The 14,969-nt window shown below is 45.3% G+C and overlaps 1 protein-coding gene across 1 annotated transcript in view; it reads right to left on the bottom strand.

Moving 5' to 3' along the window:
• The window catches only part of Itgb3 (integrin subunit beta 3), a 55,668-nt gene that overhangs the window by 38,523 nt on the left and 2,176 nt on the right, over positions 1 to 14,969 (bottom strand). The window lies entirely within an intron of this gene.

Here is a 14,969-nt window from a genome sequence, read left to right as displayed (position 1 = left end):
CCCCAAATTTACCAAACACTCAAGTGAACATTTCCTAGGTACACACAAACATACTCTAACCCTACCCATTGGACAAGTTACCAAACGTGGGCTATTACACAAAAAAGAAAGTGGGTAGGGAGAAACTCACTCCTTTATCAGCAAATGAAGACACAGCAGCACAGCGGATAGGGCTGAGTGACAGACCCAAGGGCCCCATGGTAACTGACAGAAAGGCTTTAATCAGTGGCTGGTTTTATACCTGCACTGCGTGAATGAAAAGCTAAGGCCCAGCGTAATAGCCATGCGCCTTCTCCAACTGTCTAACTGCAGCCACGGCTACTACAGAGGTCCTGGGGCTCAGATGCAGTAAGATTGACACCTAAATACTGTGGGCTTTAATGAAAGCAGGGTAACCTCAATTGCCATGTCCCACTATCTGAACTCCTGTCAAGCTTTCCAATACGTCTGTCTTCAAGGCCTAAGCATTGAATGCACACAAAAGAACTAGCGTGATGGGTCTCAACCTGGGGGGTCATGACCCCTTGGGGGCCCACACATCAGATATCCTACATATCAGATATTTACTGTTACAATAAACATAGCATAACATTTACATAACAGTCGTACAATTGTTACTGTGATGACTCATCACAGTAGTAAAGTCAGTTATGAAGTAGCAACAAAATAATTTTGTGGTTGGGGGAGGTCACCACAGCAGGAGGAACTGTATTAAAGGGACACAGCATTAGGAAGGCTGAGGACACTGAACTAGAGATCAGGAAGACTAATGGGGGCTGGAAGAATGTGGCACTTCTGAGGCGCTCTGATGCAAGGTCTTAGGCTCCATACTGCGCCCTTGAGTAGCTCCCCTCCTCTATGAAATAACTGACCTATCGCTCAGGATTTTTGCAAGAATTCAATAGGCCAAGAGGATGCTTCAGGATGCCACTCAAAAGTGAAGACTCCCCACATTGACAAACGGCAGGGGGAAGGAACAAGGACAGCCAAGCGGACCAAAATAGTGCTGAGAAGCAGCCAGGAAGTGAATCCCAGGCCTCAGACAGATAAATCCTCTCTGCCTACTGTGCCTCTGGGAAGTCTTGATCTCCCAGGAGCAGGTAGAGCCATTCCTCCTCACACAGCCTGACAGTCCTCGGACGACTTTCTGAAGGACTTCCTTTGCCCATAACTTTCATTTCTTGGCTTTGCCACCAGCCAGTCTATTTCCAAATACATTATCCTAATTGCCAGGGTGTTTTCTTTTTTTTTTAATATTTTTTATTACGTATTTTCCTCAATTGCATTTCCAATGCTATCCCAAAAGTCCCCCATACCCTCCCCCACACACACTTCCCTACCCACCCATTCCCATTTTTTTTGGCCCTGGCGTTCCCCTGTACTGGGGCATATAAAGTTTGCAAGTCCAATGGGCCTCTCTTTCCAGTGATGGCCGACTAGGCCATCTTTTGATATATATGCAGCTAGAGTCAAGAGCTCCAGGGTACTGGTTAGTTCATAATGTTGTTCCACCTATAGGGTTGCAGACCCCTTTAGCTCCTTGGGTACTTTCTCTAGCTCCTCCATTGGGAGCCTTGGGAGCCCTGTGATCCATCCAATAGCTGACTGTGAGCATCCACTTCTGTGTTTGCTAGGCCCCGGCATAGTCTCACAAGAGACAGCTCTATCTCGGTCCTTTCAGCAAAATCTTGCTAGTGTATGCAATGGTGTCAGCGTTTGGAAGCTGATTATGGGGTGGATCCCTGGATATGGCAGTCTCTAGATGGTCCATTCTTTCGTCACAGCTCCAAACTTTATCTCTGTAACTCCTTCCATGGGTGTTTTGTTCCCAATTCTAAGAAGGGGCACAGTGTGCCAGGGTGTTTTCTTGACATCTCCAGAACATCTCATCTTCCTCTAGTCAAACATCTATTTTATTATAACTAAATTCTAGCTATCTCAACAGCTGAGCAGGACACACTCAGAAAATGGCCCGCCATGGTCAGAGACTATCTGTCTGCATCAGTGTCTTGACCTGATTAGGATGCTTAACAACTTTGTACAAGTAGAGATTAACATAGAAAATTGATGATGATGATGATGTAAATCTATTTTTATGAGAAAAACACATACAATTCTCATCCAACAAAAATGTCAACAGTGTCCACCTACTAGAGAATGTAAGCCCCAAAGGTTAAAGCTTATTGTGTCAATCTATTAGCCAATCCATTTCCATATGACTGTCAAACTATAAAACGCCCTTCTTTGATTTCCTCTTTGAAGTAGTTCTAACACCTTACCAGTTCCCACACTGTTTAAACTGATTAGAATCTTTGATACATGTTCTTTCTGTACGTTTATATGAACATAGTAACTTTTACTCTTTTAAAAATTACATTTAAGAGCTGATAAAATAGCTTAGTAGTACAATGAATGTTTAGCATGCTTGCGGACCTGAGTTTCATCCCCAGCATGGAAATAAAATAAGGAAAGGAAGAAAAGAGGAGAGGGGGAGAGCAGGGGAAGACAAGGAAAGGTCAGTTGAATCCTTCAGATCTGCCTGCCTAAACCAGCCCAAAGATGCACTGGAGCCAACTGAAAGGTCTGGGGCTAAATCGTTTTATTTTGCTGCAAACAAAGCTCATTTCTAAACAGTATACAGAGTTCTAGAATAAAACCTGTAGAGCCAGGCTCGGTGCTGCACACCTATAACTCCAGCATCAGGTAGCTACAGCAGGATTTATGTCATGAGTCGGAGCTATCCTAGACCACACTGCAAGCAGCAGGATTCTATTTCAATATCTAGATTTAGATTTAGATCTACTGAGACATAACCATACACATAGAATATGTAAATGGAGCCTTGGATAATATATGATATCATTCATCTCCTCAAAACACTGGATTGTCCGTGGAATCCTTGAAGCAGCATTTCGAAGCTCCAGGGCTCCTCAGAGGCTGGGTTCTGACTTGCTGTCTTGCTTCAAAGGCTTTTTTTCCATTCCACACGTAACCAGTGAGACACCACCACAAGCTCGTGAATAACTATTGGCTCTATTCTCATGTGTGTGTGTGTGTGTGTGTGTGTGTGTGTGTAAGAGAGAGAGAGGGGAGGGGGGATGTGTATTGTATGTATGTATATGTGTGTGCATGAAAGAGAAAGAGAGAGGGGATGTGTATTGTATGTATGTGTATGTGTGTACATGAAAGAGAAAGAGAGAGCGAGAGAGGATTTGTGTGGATGTGTGTGTGAGAGAGAGCAACATAGAGAGACAAAGGGAAAGTGGGTGTGTATGAAAGTGTGCATGAGTGTGAGAATGTGTGTGTGAGAGACAGAGTGTGTGAGAGTCTGAGTGTGAGTGTGTGTGTGTATGAGTCTGGGTGTGAATGTGAGTGTGTGTGTGTGAGTCTGAGTGTGTAAATAGCAAGATGGCAATTGGCTCCAAGCCTGTCCCCAGCACACCTGAGTGGGTTAGCTCTCAACAATGCAAGGTCTAAGGAGGAAAGACAGCTGATATTTCCACAGCTGCCAGGTTCTGAGCCCACAAAACCAGCTGTGCCACCCAAGGCTCCTCCCTGCAAGGGCAGTCTGGCCAGACCTTAGCCTCACAGCTGTTCCCCTGGGGTTGCACAGAGCCCTCTTCACTACAGCTGGATCAGAAGAGTTCTGAGAGGGACCCAACCTGGACTATTTCAGGGACTCCCCTCTTTGGGGAGTTCCCATGGAGACCGGCAGCAAAGAGCAATCCTGGACATAAACACCATCAATGCTCACAAGAAAGAGAGGAGACCCAAGAGGAGGTAGTTACAATAAAAAGCGGGATGGGTCCAATCAAGTTCTTTTTTCTGCATGTATTGGTTTTGTTTGAGGGAGAATGAGAGAGAATGAGCGGGCACATGTGCTATAGTACATGTGAGGCAGAGGACACCCTGAGAGTCAGTTCCCTCTTTCTACTGTGGAGGTCTTAAGGATCAAACTCAGCCTGTCGGGCTTGGCGGCAAGCACCTTTGCCTTCCTGAGCCATTTCTACAGCCCAGCCCACGTTATTGTTCAAAACCCTCCCCAGTCTATCCGTTTGTCCATTCACCCACTCTCAAATTAGCATTCCCTATGAGCCTTTGACTTGCAGCCACAACAGAAAGCCTTGCCAAATGTGAAATAAGAGACAGCAGGCCCCTCCCAGGGTACCAGCAGTCGGTGACCTCAAAGAGTGGGCTGAGCTGCTCCTTTAGAAAGTCCCTTACCCTCTTCCCTTGATGTCCTAGGTTTAATGAATCCCAGGTTGACAGTGGAAGAACAAATGATCCCCCAACAACCTCTCCAACCGAGTCCTGCCACAGAGGACAGAAGCCCTGGAGCATGGTGGTTGAAAGTGGCTGACTCATCAGAGGTCTCTGAAATGGGCCCAAGTTGATTCAAAGCCTGCTACGCCCAGCTGCCCCTCCCTTCTGGGCTTATGGGCCCTCTCCCACCCTCTGTTTCTAGTCATTCATAAAGCCTGGATTCCTTCTAGGCCTCTGCAGTCCAGAAGGGCTTACTGGAGAAGTGGGGGGTCCTCACCAGAACGTCAGTGAAAACAATGGATGGCTCCCCAAAACCTGTGTGAGAGAAGCCAAGCAAGGTTGACCAGGACTGTCCTGGTTGTAAAACTTCAACGAGCATTCGTGACCGCGACAGCTGGCGGACAGAAAGTGCTCAATGAACGCTGGGGCCGGAGTTGGTTTTGTTGTTGCCTTTTTTATCCTCAGCTTCGAGCTATTTACAGCAGACAAATGTTTTGCTAATTTTTTTTTCAATTCCTTAAAGTCACTGTATACAGGACACAGGCCCAAAGCTAATTAAGCCCTAAAGAGTAGGTTAGAGATGCAAGGGGGTGGGGGGTGGGGCAAACGTATCACGATGAGGTGAAAATCTAAACAGAACAAGGAGTGTGCATTCAAAATCCAATCTAGGAACAGGGGCCAAGAGAAGACAGTCACTGGGAAAGACAGACAGGACCAGCCAAGAAGTTTGCCTGGAAAGTGGAGATACAAGGCTGTGGTTTGGCCTTTCAGCCTGGTTCACAGGACCAGAAATGAGATAAAGGGTGGGGAAAAAAAAACAGAGGCAAAAAGGAAACAAGTTGGGACCAGGGGAAGTCATAACGCATCAGTGAGGGCTGTGTCTAGGACACATTGTCCAGGGACACAGGATGTCAGAATGTAGGGGCAGTACGCCCTTGCATCAGGACTTAGTTGGGGTGAAAATGGAGGACGATCCACACTAATGACCACCGTGCAGATCTCTTGCTGCCAGCCAGAGAAAAATCTGGCCTGGAGCCTCAGCCCTGCCCTTGAGCTTGATCCACTTCCCACTTAGGTCCATGGGGTCAGTGGGTGACCCAGGTGGTGCCTGATCTTCCAATGCAGTCTCCTGAGTGGGTAACTCAATGGACAGAATAGCTCATGCTAACAGCCCTATGCATACATACACAGGTTATCAAGAACAAGTTGCAAGGAACATTTTTTTTATTTTTATTTCTCTCTTAAGGGTAGGTAGTTCAGTAGCTGAAGGAATCTTGCAAGCATGAAAGCTCGAAAGAGAGAGGGGGGAAGGAGAGGGAAAGGGAGAGGGAGAGGAAGGGAGAGGGAAAGGAAGAGGGAGAAGAGAGAGGAAGGGGGTATGAGGCTCATGAGAACAGACTTCTGCCCTCAGGAGCAAAAGGCTCCAAGGGTCATTGCTGGATCAGTAGAGAGCAGAGGTATCTGGTTTCAGATTTTAAATTGTTCTTTAAGTACATCCGAGCCAATTAAATGTGAAATTTAACAATACAAATTGTGTGTGATTTGCCTCCATCAAGAATAAATATTAAAATATGTTATTGGTTGAATACACACGAGAGAGAGAGAGAGAGAGAGAGAGAGAGAGAGAGAGAGAGACTGCTGTCTTAACCCCCAGTACCTGTGAATGTGACCTTATTTGGTCACAGAGATGTAAACAAGATGAGGTCATTAGTGTGCACACTAACCCAAGATGACCAATACCTTTGTAAGAAAGGAAAACCCCACACAAAGACAGACGCAGATGGCAGACGCCAAGCGGCATCAGAGACAGAGGCTGGAGTGAAAAAGCTAGAAACAAGGAGTATCAATGAGTGCCAGGGCCATAGAAGCTAAGAAGAGGCAAAGATGGCTTCTACCCAGAATCTCAGACACATGTTTCTGATGTCCTAAGCCATCAACTTAAGGACTTGGTCACGACAACCCAAAGAAATGAATTCTAAGCGGATTTGCCTTTCCACAGCCATATGTGACATTGTTTTGATGAGCAGTGTGTCCTTAGATACTTCCATGAATTGGAACAACAACAAATAGCCATCTTGGAATGGAAACTTTGCCATGCTTGATCCACCCATGAGTAAGGTCAGAGAAGGTTCTTTAGCTTTACAACTTTCTGCCAATATTTATCAACGGTCCTAGCATTCATTCACTCATTCATTCATTCATTCAGTCATTCACTCAACAAGCATTCAGTGAGCACCTGCCTTGCACTCCCAGGCACTGGAGACACATGGATGAACTAAACAAGTCCCTGTTCCAGTGATGCTCATGTTTTGGTTAGGAAGACAATAACAAAACAGAAACAGAAGAGAGAGAGAGAGAGAGAGAGAGAGAGAGAGAGAGAGAGAGAGAGAGGAGGCAAATGCTTCCAAGCAAAGCAAGGCAAAGCAGTCATGCATAAACTAGTCTAGCAGTGTCAACTACAGAAAACAGTCCAGAAAGGTTCTTCTGGGAGGTTGACATTCTATAATGGTGCTGTGACGTTAATGGGAAGGCATTCACCAAAGAACAAAGTCGGATGGATGGACCTCCTCCCATTGAAGAAATAGCAGGAAGACAGAGGAAAGAGGAGAGAAGCAGAGGAGAGACTGGAGAACTAGGGGCCAGCACACAATTGGGAGCTCGGCCTGCATCACACAGTAGGGATGCTGAAGGAATCTGAGCAGAAGCGAAGGGGAGATGCTCAGCCTGACCACCAAGCACAGAATCAAAGCCAGAAAGAAAATGGATCAGTTGGGATATAATTAAAAACAATCCGGGCAACGGTTTGGATCGAAAGGGCAGCGGTGTCAATGGTGCGGTCAGACTCTAGATGCACTCTATTCCAAGGACTTGCTGATGGGTTAGGCATGAGGAACTAAGGCAAGACTTGAGTGAGCACAGCCACTTTAGAAAATGTCCCTATGTTTTGGCTATTGGGCTTCCTGCTTCAGGGCCCCTCTAGGACCCTCCCTACCTTTTATAAGTGAAGCCAGACAGTGTCTGGCTATCGTCTCTAAAGGGGTTACTTAGGAAGCCATGGGATGCAGACTGTAAAATCCCATCCTGTGAACACTGTGATCTAAAGCTAATGCTTAGCCCTGGAGGGACAGAGTGGGTGTGCAAGAGAAAGCAATTCATTCAAGAGGTCTGAAGTCCTTGCTGTTCTGCAGACCATTATGAGCTCAGTGGCACCCAACTCCCTGGTGCTCTCTTTAAAACCTGGTCACTTGCCTACTCAAGATTTATCACTGCCCCGCAGTACTCTGTGGGCCACCCAGCTTTATCAGACAAGCTCTGAAAAGCCCAGACAGCTATTTTTATCCCCTCCCCACCGACTCAGCCTCCCAAATAAGGGCATGATATTTACTGCACAAGGATTAGGCAAGGTAACATACGTGAAAGAGACATGCAGTAACTGTCCAATCAATGACCCGTTTTCTTCCCCATTTTCCTCCATCCAGTTGCTTCCTGCACCACAAATACACCTCTCTTCTCCTCTACTTCAAGTTCATAATAAGCAGGCCCTTTGTCTACAATGGGACATCAGGAGGAAGTCACCCTGGCAGGAGACAGGAGCCCCCAGGACCAGACCTCACCAGTCACTAAACTAGTTTGTGATTTGGGTGAGTCCCTCATTTCTTAGGAACCCCCTTTTAGCTTTTCTGAACTTGATTAGAGGTTCTTCAGAGTGCTATTGGCTCTGAAAACGTATATTCTTTCAGAACCAGATGGTGTCAACAAGACCACTAATACTCTAGAAGCGATAGATAGACAGTATTCTTAGACCTGAAGTCGCTCAGTATACAAGTGGACATTTCTTCCTCACCGCCTAAAATCTGGGTCAAATGCTGCATTTTAGAATTCTGGGAGATTTTATTCACAGCAGCCCCACCCCACCCCCAACTGACTCATTCAGTATACAGAAGAGACATGCCTGTACCATGCTCTGTTTCGTGCACAGCTCCATGGTGTCCTGGAGGTGACCTTGGCATCCAGCTTTGTAGTTCTGGGGCATCCCTCCCCAGCTTTCCATGGTATGGTGCCAGGCAGTTGTGGTGTGAACAGTTCCACCAACCAATCTTGGTAAGAAGGCAAATCAGTTTTGATGGAAGATCGTTTGGCAACATTTATTAAAACCAGAGACAGAAATAGTAGCACACAGAATACCAGCACCTTGGAGGTAGAGGCAGGGGGGATCAGGAGTTCAAGGACAGCCTCATTAAAAAGTGAGTTCAAGACCAGCCTAGGTTAAATGAGGCCGTGTCTCAAAAAATAAAATAAAATAATAAAATCAGCCTCCCAAGTGCTGGGACTTAAGGTGTGGGTTACTAAGCCCAGCTGTTTTTAAAAACAGCAATTTTCAAGTAGAAGACACTGTTGAAAACTCTAGTCACCATGCTATATATACATAGATCTCTTGGTTTTCCTTCTGTTCTGTAAAGGTCAGAGTTCAAGGTCAGCTTGGTCTACAGAATGAGTTCCAGGACAGCCAGGGTTACATACAGAGATCATATCTCAAAAATGTAAAACAAAATAAAATAAAATAAGTAAATTAGCAGCTTAAGTTTCTCACCAGAAATAAGTGGTATCTGTGTGCGCTAATTCATGTGTCCTATAGCATGATTTAGCCATTTCCCAATGTTTACATTTCAAATTATGCTGCATATCAGATACAGAATTTTTATTTGTGGATTAATGATAATAATGGGAGAGAATGAAAAAACAAAAAAACAAAAACTTTGACCAGCCTATCCCTATGGCCTTCTGGAATCACTCAGGGCAAAGTGTGCTCTGTTCTCAAGTGTAGAATTCCCAAGTTGTGAGACTCGGCACTCCCCAGCCTCTGGTGAGATGCTCAAATACAGTCCTCACAAACACTTGGATAAAAGGATTAGTCTAGGAGAGTTAACACCAGAGTTTGTAACGCTGGGAGAGCTCACACACCAGACTTTTTGCCTCTAAGAATTTCATCAGCAAAGAGGGTTGACTACAGGGACTTATAAAGTGGCTACTGGGTGTGCCTTTTGCCAGCCTCCTGGAACTCTCTTCTAGTACAGTATTACAAGCCTGGTTCTAACCTCAGGACTTCTCCCTTCACAAAGAATCTTTGCATGGAGTTCCAAATCACTGAGAAGTTAAAGGAGAAACTTCTCTAGTAAGAGATGAGAGAAAAAGAAAGAATCCTGAACCAAAAATAAAAACAAAAAAAAAACAAATCTAATCTGCCCCTTCACCCACTCCACAGCCTCTGAGATACCAGGATGAAGGCCTACAGATAAGGTGACTCGCTCGGTCCTCCAGCTAATTGACATAAAAACCCACAAAGCCATGCATGACGTAAGTTCTTAACCACAGGCCTGGTGCTCTTTTCCTGAGAATTTTTCTACAGAAAAGGAAGTTGTATGTAGCACAAGTTAAACTACAGGAAAAAACTGTATCAGCACCCATGTGCTAGCTGTACTTATGGGGGTGGGGGGTCTGAGTAGAATACACCACCTTCCTGACTGGTAGCACTGTCAGAACTGGGACAAATTGGGAGCCAAATTGGGACAAATCAGACGTTGGTCTAATGGTGAACATGTCTGCACCTCACTCTTTCTCTCTGGCCTTCCAGGGAAAGGAGCCGCAGGGATGGCAGTGGTCTCCTGGCGAAGTGTGATGTCTAAGGACTTGTTTTGCTTTGTTTGCATTTGTGGGTTTGTTTTGTTTTGTTTTGTCTTATTTTATTTTGTTTTTCAGAGATGCTACCAAATACGTGAGGAGCAGAACGGATCCAGGCATACTGACCAGCCCGTTGACCTCAAGAGCGACATGTCTTATTAGACCACAAAACATCTGTTGCCCAGGCAGAAAGATCGTAAGAGCCAGATGTTGGGTGGGACTAAAGTAAAGCACTGGCATCTCGGTGTGGTGGGAAAGCTCTACTCATACCATGCCACCTCTGGTTCACCACACAAGATCATGACAGTCAAAGTCCCAGCAGGGACGAGGGCTGCCTCACAAGTCCCCACCCCTAACTTAGCCACTGTTGACAGCTGATGGCTTCTGAAGAATGGAGAGTTTTCTTCAAGGATGTGGTCCCTGGAAGGTGGGCCCCTCTCCAGTGAATGGTTTCACATCCATTAAGTATATAGATGGCACATATGGGATACTGAGTTATAGAAAAACAGAGAGAGAAGGAGAAGGAAGAGGTAAACTTGGAAGGGGGGATGGAATTGGGAGTCATTGGGGGAAGGAAGGAGGGGACAGTGATCATAATACAGAATACCAAAATATATTTAAAAAAACTAATAGAAATATATTTGGAAATATCTGTTCTTTTAGGACCAAGAATAATAAAGAAGAGAGAAAGAAAGGAAGAAAGGAAAGAAGGAAGGAAGGAAGGAAGGAAGGAAGGAAGGAAGGAAGGAAGGAAGGAAGAAAGAAAGAAAGAAAGAAAGAAAGAAAGAAAGAAAGAAANGAAGGAAGGAAGGAAGGAAGGAAGGAAGGAAGGAAGGAAGAAAGAAAGAAAGAAAGAAAGAAAGAAAGAAAGAAAGAAAGAAAGAGAGAGAGAGAGAGAAGGAAAGAAAGAAAGAAAGAAAGAAAGAAAGAAAGAAAGAAAGAAAGAAAGAAAGAAAGGTAGAGATTGTTAAAAATTCCTCAGTTCTTTCGTTTGTTTATTTTTGTTTTTCTTTTTGGAGCAAAGTTCCTCTGTGTAGCCCTGGCTGTCCTGGAACATGCTCTGCAGATCAGGCTGGCCTCGAACTCACAGCAATCTACCTGCTTCTGCTTCCCCAGTGCTGAGCACCAGGCTCTCAATTCTTTACCTAGCAGTAGGAACCTCTCATGGCTCAAATGTGTCTCTCCGATTGAACACCAGTGGAACCTCTGCAGTTTGGTGGAGGTACCTGCACCTCATCCAGAGTGATATCTCACTGCAGTAGGATGGAACGACCCCAGGGAGCTCTTGGAATTACTGACACAAGCAACAACTCAGAAGAACGGTAAGTGCATCCCAAAAGGGGAAGCCAGACTTAAAGGCTACTCACCGTGATCTCTTCTCTATGATATTCTATACAAACAGATCTATAGGGACAGGAGACAGAGCAGTGATTGCCAGGGACCAGACATGGCAATAGAAGATTTACAAAGAAGCTGGAGAGAACTTCTTGGAATACCAAAAATACTCTCTATCTTCATTATGGCGGTGATAATTTGTCTTTACCAAAATACACAGAATTACACACTGAGGATGCTAAACCCCATGGTACATAAGCTATACTTCAATGATAAATGACACTCTCTTTAAAAAAAAAAAAAAAAAGACTTCTTTATTTTCATTTGTGTGTGTGTGTGTGTGTGTGTGTGTGTCTATATGAGTTTGTGTGCAGCATGTACACCCAAGGACTGGAATTACAGATGGTTGGAAACTGTCTCCTGCAGGTGCTAAAAAGTGATCCCAAGTCCCCTGAACGAGTATTAAATGCTCTTAAGCACTGAGCCATCTCTCGAGACCAACACTCCATTTAAAAGACATGTACTTTTTATCTTATATGTACAAGTATTTTGACTGCATGTATGTATGTATGTATGTATGTATGTATGCAGTGCCTAAGGGGGTCAGAAGAAAGTGTCAGGTCGCCTGAAATTGAAGTTACAGACAATTGGGAATCAACTATGTGGGTTCTGAGACCTGAACCCAGCTCCTCTGCAAGATCGAGTGCTCTTAACTACTAGCCAGAGCTCTAGCCCCCAATCCTAGCCCCTTAAAAGAAGTGGAAGTTTTCTGGGGACATGGTGTGCCTAGAGAGAAGAATAAGTTCTTATCATTATACTACATAGTCTCAAGTTCTAATAAATTCTGGTAGTTTCCAAAGAAAAGAAGCCTTAGACAGCATCATCTCCAGATCCTGTGTTCATATCCACTAGTGGCCTGAGTTTGCAGTAAGCACATGACCCTTTCCATTTGGAGAGAAGGGAGAGGAGGAGATGGTGAGATACAGCAGGCCACTCTGTGGGCAGCACGGAGGCTAAGGACAAACCAAGTGGTTTATTCCTGAAGCTGCTCCGTCACACACACACCCCTTGCCCAGTTAATTATCTGTCTGCTGATTCATGACTTGCGGTTCCTGTGGGCATGCTTCCTGGCTGCTTCTGCCAAAAAGGGCAGGATTCTTGCAGCTGGAGGCAATGATAAACAGAGAAGCCACGGAGGGTGGGGAGCTGCAAAGGAAGGGTTTGCATCAGGAATTCCCGAGTCCCATTCAGATCGCCCTCCTCACTGCGCTGCCTCCTTGTCCCATTGGATGCTCTTCCAAGCCACAAATGCCACTTCTCACCTTTGCCCTCGTGCTCAAGAACTTGAGGGGAAGAACAGAAAAGATTATTCTAGTGACCCCTCCAAAGAGAGGGAAAAGGGAGACACTTCAGAGGACCCCTGTGTTCTGTCAGCCTCTGGTCAGAGGATGGACATCAGTGCAAAGGTCCAAAAGATTGGGGTTGTAGTTTAGTAGTGAAGCGCACTTAGTGTGCACAAAACCCTGGGTTCCATTCTCAGCAAAACACACACACTCACATACATACATACATACACTCACACATAGACACACACTCATGTACACTCATCCACACTCATGCATACTCACATGCATACATTCAAACATAGACACACACTCATATACACTTACATACATACGTACACTCACACACACACACACTCACATACATATACTCACACACACAGAGATACATACTCACACATACATATACTCAAACATAACAATTCACACTCAGAGAGACACACTATCACACACAGACACACTCTCACACAGAGACACACATTCACACACATACACACACTCACACACACAGACACACTCTCGCATATATTCATACAGAGAGAGACATTCTCACAAATCCCCTCTCTCTCTCTCTCTCTCTCTCACACACACACACACACACACTGTTCAGGTAGAACACCCGAGACTACAAATGTGTAAATATTATATTTCTCCAAGTAAAGAGACATCACCTCTAGGTGCCTTTTTATACTATGCCCTACATAGTTTTTTTGTTGCCTGTGTGCCAAGCACTGGGCACAGTGCTGAGCAAAATATACATTTTGCTCTCCCTGTAGAGACTCTTATGTATGGATTTTACTGCCCTCCCTCTCTATGCAAAGTTGAGACTCAAAAAAAATGAATGTGTGGACATCTCTCCTCCTGGGTCTTCTCTGTAGATTCTTGGAGGACCCAAAGAGCTGAAATATGCCAAGCTACCACAGAGGAATGAGCTGAATTAAGAGGCTTTGAGAGCTGAATTCTCAGCTGGGAGCCTGGACCGCACCAATGCACAAAGCAGCAACAGCTCTGGCCCGCAGTCCATAGTAGACAGCTTAATAGCAACAGGAATCACCATGCATGGACCACTTCATTTGAGCCTTTGTCTCATTTAGTCTGCAAACGAGAGGCACTATTTTTCTCCACTTTTACAGGTGAGAAGGCCCAACTAAGATATTAGGTAATTTGACAAGATGGCATGGTCAATTAGGGGCAAAGCTAAGAGTCAAACCCACATCGCACTTGCTTAAATCCCAGCTGTCCCTCTTCCCCAGCAAAAAGCCTTTCCTCATTTCTCCTGGCCCTGCGGATTCCTGAAGAGAGCTTTAGTTGGACAGTTCCCAGAATGCGGACTCTAGAGAACCAAGCACCTCATCCTAGCTGACCTAATTAGGTTAGAATACCCACTGCAATACAAGGACGCCTTGTTTTAAATACAACACAGTATTTAGATGAAGCTAAAAGGATTAGTTTTGTAGTTAGAGACTGAAAGTCAGCGTCTCCTCGGAGCAGAATCTCGTACTCCTCCTGCTCTGAGGGCCTTCTGTGGCACCTCACTCCAACCCTGTTCTGTGTGTCCCCAAAGTCACCACACTACCTGCTTCCCCAGGGACTCTGCCACCAACACTGAGATGGCATGTGAGTATGACAGACGCCTCTTGCCCAGGATGCTCTAGAGGCTTCTGCCCCTCAACAGGACTACACCCTCTCAGAGGGAGCCCGAGGCTAGCTTGGCACAAGCCACCGCCTCCCTAGATTATTCCAATCACAACAAATCTGTGGACAGATATCCTAAAGGATCCGTTGTTTGTTTGTTTGGTGTGTATACCACGTGTACACGCATGCACATGTACATGCATGCTCATGTACAATTGTCCCTGGGCAGAGACCAAAAGACAACCTGAGTGTCACTCTTCAGAAATATCACTTCTATTTTTTTAAACAGGATCTCCTTCTATCCTGAGCTTCCCAAGTAGGCCAGGCTAGCTAACTATAACTAATGAGCCCCAAGGATCCATCTGTCTCTGTCTGCCCTGTACTGGAATTGCAAGCACATCACTACACCTGGCTTTTTGAACAGGTTCTGGGGACAGAATTTAGGTCCTCCTACGTTCACAACCCAGCCTCCTCATCTCCCCCATCGCCACTAAAGGATCTTTAAACCAGGCTTAGGTTTACCAGGGCAGTGTAAGATCCTATATGGAGGGGCTGGTGAGATGGCTCAGTGGGTAAGAGCACCCGACTGCTCTTCCAAAGGTCCAGAGTTCAAATCCCAGCAACCACATGGTGGCTAACAACCATCCGTAATGAGATCTGGCGCCCTCTTCTGGGGTGTCTGAAGACAGCTACAGTGTACTTACATATAATAAA

Source organism: Mus caroli, chromosome 11, assembly GCF_900094665.2.
Source record: "Mus caroli chromosome 11, CAROLI_EIJ_v1.1, whole genome shotgun sequence".
NCBI classification, from domain to species: Eukaryota; Metazoa; Chordata; class Mammalia; order Rodentia; family Muridae; genus Mus; species Mus caroli.
The sequence above is the reverse complement of the archived record's forward strand: the minus strand, read 5'-3'. Positions and strand labels throughout refer to the sequence as shown.